Source organism: Pelmatolapia mariae, linkage group LG4 (genome assembly GCF_036321145.2).
Source record: "Pelmatolapia mariae isolate MD_Pm_ZW linkage group LG4, Pm_UMD_F_2, whole genome shotgun sequence".
Lineage (NCBI taxonomy): Eukaryota > Metazoa > Chordata > Actinopteri > Cichliformes > Cichlidae > Pelmatolapia > Pelmatolapia mariae.
In genome coordinates, this window is record NC_086230.1 from 17879452 (window position 1) to 17885451 (window position 6000).

The window sequence follows — 6000 nt, forward strand, 5'->3', positions numbered from 1 at the left end:
CTTCTCACCAAGCTGCTTGCCTGTTGTAGACTGGCTCATCCAAGTCTTGTGCAGGTGTACAATCTTGTCCCTGGTGTCCTTAGACAGCTCTCTGGTCTTGGCCATGGTGGAGGATAAAGTCTGACTGTTTGAGGTTGTGGACAGGTCTCCTTTATACAGATATCAAGTTCAAACAGATGCCATTAATACAGGTAATGAGTGGAGGATAGAAGAGCTTCTTAAAGAAGAAGTAACAGGTCTGTGAGGGCCAGAATTCTTGCTTGTTTGTTTACTTATTTTCTGCACTATTATACAAATACATTCTTTAAAAATCATTCAATGTGATATCCTGGATTTCATTTTTACATTCTGTCTCTCACAGTTGAAGTGAACCTATGATGAAAATTACAGACCTCTCTCATCTTTTTAAGTGGGACAACTTGCACAGTCGGTGGCTGCCAAATACTTTTTTGCTCCACTGTATGTCAGCTCCTGTGCCAACCAGTGTCTTTATGCTTTCCTCAGTAAAAACTTCAAGGAGAGCTTCCAGAAGATCCTTTCCAAAAGCAAATGTTGCCAGAGCTGCAGAGGTGCTGCAAAGTAAAAAGGAATACTACCACAATCATGTTTCCTCGCTTAGAAACTGCACACAGTTGTAATGTGATCCATGCACATTAACATTCTTACGCCTGTCATAAAATATTCAGTTTGCAGCAATAACAGTCTGGCAGACCTCTGACCTGCCACAAGTAGGATTTGTTTGGCACTACTTCAAGATGTTTCTGCAGCTGCTCGGTCAAAATCAAATGGAAACGTTGTTATAGACTGCTTCTTCTCTAAACACATTAAAGCTACACTTGAGTCATTGTGATGTTATAGAAACTCACTGGGTCAAATTCGGTGGAGTTTACAGGGTATGGTGTGGCTTGAAAAATGGATCAAAACTTCAACACCAAGAAATCTCATCACACTTCCTTCGCCATGCTTGGAAGTTACCATCAAGCACTTCATTTGTTCTATCGCTTACCTTTTTTTCTTTTTAACCCAACGTCAAACAAAGATTTATCTGCCATAAGAACTTTTATAGTCTCTATTCTCTCTTCTTTGCGTTTATTTGCTCATTTTAATCTTTTCCTTTTATTGGTCCAGCTTTTTCTTGGCAAATGTGTTAAAAAGGCCAGTATCTAAAAAATCACCTCCCATCTCCTTTTCCTAAACACCTTTCCTTGACCTTGACGGAAGACAACAAAGAAAGATGTGCAGAAGAATTCAAAAGAGAAGCATGGTGCACATAGAATCCAATTACACTTAACACTGGACTCCTTAACAATCACATGCCAGATGTCTACTGTCTTGAAACTTCCGCTTCTCCAACATCTTCCCTTCCTAAACTGTTTTATGCAGGTCATATAAATGAGAACAACTGGTGGAAAATATCACTTCATTACAAAGGTCCTTTCACTGAATGTTTAGAGCTGAGACATACTTAACTGTGCACCTCAGTAGTACTGTTTCCTCATCAGTGTGCACACACTGAGTGATTCTTGCGTTGCTTCATTTTGGCATCGGATCTTATCTGATTTTAGGTTGACCAGATATCCCTTTTTTTGAGTGGGACGGCACAGCCTTTTTGCATCTTGTCGGCCTGTCCCACTCTTTGACTGCCTCTGCAGAACATGCACTTTTTTAAAGGCTGGCTTTTACACAATCCACAGAAAGGGAAGGCTTTTTATTACAGTAAACTAATGGTTACCCTGTCTAATGTTATCCCTTTCAGTAAAAGTTACAAGATATAAAAATATCTATCACTTTGCAGATTTTGCAGACTTCCCCAAAGAAAATTAAGCTTAGAGTTATTTTCCAGTTTCACACAGGAGAAAATTTGGTGTAGAGTGACACAGTCGGTGTTTGTGTGTGTCACAATCGGGTAAAGAATACTAAAATTTTCAAATGTGGGTCAAAAAAGGTATGCCAATCTAAGTATGTATCTCTACTAAAGCCCAAAAGCTGCTACCAGACAGACCAGCAGTTGAAATAACAGTAAAATAACAGAGAATACCAGCAAACATCTGCATACATAACACAATTTATCAGTGGAATTCAGCAGTCATGGTTGCTGAAAATGTGCCCATGTTGACAGGTGTACAGATCGTTCAAAACAAGGACACGTCCAAGCATTCATTTTTTTAGTAGTAGTTTAATATCAGCATACAAATGCTCAGTACGGCATGTGCTTTTGGCAACACAGTTGAATGTTTTCCAGTCCATGAATTGCAAATATTAGCTTGTGCACTCTTTCAGTTTCTGGCATTGTGGATAAACCTGAAAATTATAATCAATACATATATATATTTTACTCAGTTCTCTAACCCAAAGCCAGTCCTGAGGCCAGAACATTTACAAAACAAGGTTTTGTGTTGCTGCATTAATTAAATTTCTAATCTGTTATTGTGTCTGCTTTTGTTTCCAGCTGAAGGATCTCAGCACCGCTGACAGTGAGCCTTTCAACACAAAACATGGGCTTGAATGGTCAATGATTGCTAAGCTTCCAGCTGATCCACCAGCTGGTTGGGTCCTTTCTGTGTGAGGTTTGCATGTTCTCCCTGAGACTGCGTAGGTTCTCCCCGGGTACTCCGGTTTCCCCTCACAGTCCAAAGACATGCATAGGGTTAGATCAACTAATAGTTCTAAATTTGCTGTAGGTATAATTGGTTGCCTGTCTCTCTGTGTTAGCCTTGCAGTGTTTGTTAAGAAGGCTGAACTCTTCTAATTTTAACCTCTTAAGCCCCAAGCCTAACTGATCTCCTGCCTTTTGCCCCCGTATCAGGGGGCGTTGGGGCTTAAGAGGTTAAATTCAATTCAATTCAATTTGATTTTATTTATATAGCGTCAAATCACAACAACAGTCGCCTCAAGGCGCTTAATATTGTAAGGTAGTGCCTACAATAATACATACAAAGAAAAACCCAACAATCAAATTACCCTCTATGAGCAAGTACTTTGGCGACAGTGGGAAGGAAAAACTCCCTTTTAACAGGAAGAAACCTCCAGCAGAACCAGGCTCAGGGAGGGGCGGCCATCTGCTGCGACCGGTTGGGGTGAGAGAAGAAAGACAGGATGGAAGACATGCTGTGGAAGAGAGACAGAGATTAATAACAAGTATGATTCAATGCAGAGAGGTTTATTAACACATAGTGACTGAAAAGGTTGACTGAAAAGGAAAAACTCAACGCATCATGGAAGTCCCCCAGCAGCCTATGCCTATTGCAGCATAACTAATGGAGGATAAGTCATAAATTTCAATAAGAACATTTTATGTCATTTTTATTGTGCATTTCCAGAAACTTGTTTAACATTTTCTTTTATCTGCTCGTTCACTGTTTTGTCTACCAAGGATAGAAACTTCCTCAGCAGTATTGTTAGCACAGGTGTCAGGGAGAGAGATGTGTGTTTACTCTGGTAAAATCGGGTAATAAAAAAGGCAAAAAAAACATAAATATCCACAAATATAACAAATATCCATCCTGAACATGTTTTGTCATCCGAGTTCAGGAAGTTGCTCTCATGTCACCGTTACCTTGTATCCCAGTGTGGAACAAACTGAAACTTAAAATCCTCAATTCTCTCCGCCATTATATTACTTAACACTGACAGGGCTCATTTAGATTACATTTTCTGTGATTGTTCATAACTACTTGTTCACTACTTGTGATCAAGGTTTAAAAACTATAGTCTCTTTTGCCCTTTTGGGATGAATAAAGTTGAATCTGAATATTTTCAAATAGCAGTATTATACCACGTTTTCTAAGGTGCATGTCTTAGTTTGCCGCTGGTGCTGTTTGCTGTTGCATATTTCACTGTACGGAGAGACATTTGTGCTGGAAGTGTTAACTTGAACTTATTGAGCACATTCAGGACTAAACAACTCTATCAGCCTCTTTTGGGTTAACCCCTGGAATCCCTAAACAGCACTGCTCTATGTTATATTTGTAACATGAGCCAAGCAAAAGCCATGTGAACAATCCTGATGGTGAGTTTAAATACAAAGTGAAATAGATTTAGATGTCTCCAGGTAAAAAGAGGTTGCCATACCATCCATCCTCTGCTACGTAGCCAGCTCACAGGTAGCAGAGATGGCCAGACCTCTCGCCACAGGCACTGCCTCCAGTTCTTCCATCAGGATCCTAAAGTAAAGAAATAAAATGTTTACACAAAATTCAGAAAAGCTGAGTCTCTTTGTGAGGAATTTTAAAGTTTCATTGTACTTCTGTCTTTGATGTTAGTGGGTTTTCTTTGTATTTTTCCTTCTATGATTAATGATTTAGCACCCCCTTCACTGTAATGTTAATAAATTCAGACATATCCAAAACCAGTGTTGTGCAAATTGTAAAAAAGAAAAAGAAAAATCCACATTGTAATATGATATCATATACACACTGAAAGGATTATTGTAGACTTTACCTTGTTATTATTTTCAGTTATTAACAAATGTGTCTGGCCACGTCAAATGTCACCTTTGGTTTGTTGTTCTTTGAGGTGTTTTTTATTAATATTATTACAACCGTAGCATTTTGTAGTCAAAAACAATGCAGTAAGAGTGAACATAAACCAAAATATTAAAGATGAAGGTGGCCAGAAATGCAGTGAGCCGAAACTCAATAAAAGAGATGTGAAAGATATTCCTCATAGGTTCGAAACTATAAATGACTACGTTTTCATCGTTACACTGTTTACATATCGCCTCTATAAAAGGGATCTGTTACAGCTATCTGTTCAGGTAGTTTCATTTCACGGAAAGAGGACGTATAAATCCATAAACAAATTTTAATATACCTGGAATCATTAAAATTTCTTAGTAATCATAAGGTTTTAGATATTCTTTAGACGCATGTTGGTGTTTGAACAGCCGCAGTCTCAAACTGATGTAGTCCAAGTCCACGGTGTAAATCTTTCCCAAAAGATGTGTCGTTATGTTAAACAGAAAAAGCTCCCACAGAGTTTGGCAGACCTGGACGGCTTGGGTGACCTATTTGCACTCTCAGTTCACTCCTGTTTTTCAAGAGAGGGTGCACAATCTTAGTGAGTGACCTCCCTCCCGACTGATCAGGGACCTGAATTAGTGAGACTAATTTAAATAAAATAAAGAATAAAAATACTGACGGCCACCAGTGCTGCCCCTAAGCCCCCTAGTAGATGCACATACTGTCGTGCGAAGAAGTGTTTGCCCCCTTTCTGATATCCTGTCGGAAAGGGGGCACCTGTTCTCAATAAGAAACCTAATAACTAGTTGGGCCATCCTTAGCAGCAAAAACTGCAATCAAGTAGCTAAACTCTTTTAGAGCTCTGTGGAGGAATTTTGGCCCACTCATCTTTGCAGAATTGTTGTAATTCAGCCACATTAGAGGGTTTCCAACATGAACCACCTTTTTAAGGCCGTGCCACAGCATCTCGATCAGACTCAAGTCAGGACTTTGACTAGGCCACTCCAAATTCTTCATTTAGTTTTTCTTAAGCCATTCAGAGGTGAACTTGTTGGTGTGTTTTGGATCATTTTCCTATTGCAGAACCCAAGTGCGCTTCAGCTTGAGGTCACTAACAGATCCATTCTCCTTCAGGATGTTTTGGTAGACAGCAGAATTCATGGTTTTCCAGGTCCTGAGGCAGCTAAACAGCCTCAGACCATCTCACTGCCACCACCATATTTGCTGTTCCTTTTCTAAAATGCTGTTTTACTTTTACGCCAGATATAACGAGACATACACCTTCCAAAAAGTTCAGTTCTTCTCTTGTCAGTCCACAGAGTGTTTTACCAAAAGTTATGTTCCTTTTGCTCAGCAGTTGTTTTCGTCTTGGAAATCTGTCACACAGGCCATTTTTCCCCAGTGTCTTTCTTTTGTTAGCATCATGAACTCTGACCTTGACTGAGGGAAGTGAGGCCTGCAGTTCTTTGGATGTTGTTCTGGGCTCTTTTGTGACCTCCTGGATGAGTCATCACTGCACTCTTGGGGTAATTTTGGTCGG